Raw genomic sequence first — 616 nt, 5'->3', positions numbered from 1 at the left:
ATAAAATAACATAAACATAAAATAAGAACACTAAATATTGAATAGAAAAAAATCAGAAATCCCAGACCAAATTAAAAAAAAAAAAAAAAATCATATTGCAAGCCAATTTTTTTATAGGTTCTAGATGTTAAAGCTAAAGCATTTAATTAATATTACACAAGAAAACATATGAATCTAGAGAGATCCTAAAGTCAAAAAATATTGTCTTCCGATAGTTTCCATACCATTTGGTCTATATCTTATAATCATCTTGTGTGCTTAGTTTGATTTTTTTTTAAAATTATAATTTTCACTAGTTACATCAAGTTTAGAGAATATATTAATGCATGAAAGCCAATTAATATAATTGTTAAAGAATATTCAACAAAAAGAGAAAAAAAAATTGTTAAAGAGGAAAAATATACTTTTGTACATCTTTTTATTGGCTCATGTGCTGGTGTGTACCTGTGTCAATAAGGTAGCATTCTCTCATCCAATTATTAATATTCATTATATGCTATCCAGAAAACGCACAAATTTCATTTTTCTAGACATTGCTGAAAGAAAAATAAACTCAATCGTCTGACCATTCAAATCACATTTTCTTTTTTTCTTTTTTTCTCCTCTTTTTTTTTTT

The sequence above is a fragment of the Macadamia integrifolia genome, chromosome 5, assembly GCF_013358625.1.
Source record: "Macadamia integrifolia cultivar HAES 741 chromosome 5, SCU_Mint_v3, whole genome shotgun sequence".
NCBI lineage: Eukaryota > Viridiplantae > Streptophyta > Magnoliopsida > Proteales > Proteaceae > Macadamia > Macadamia integrifolia.
Note: the sequence above shows the minus strand (reverse complement) of the source record.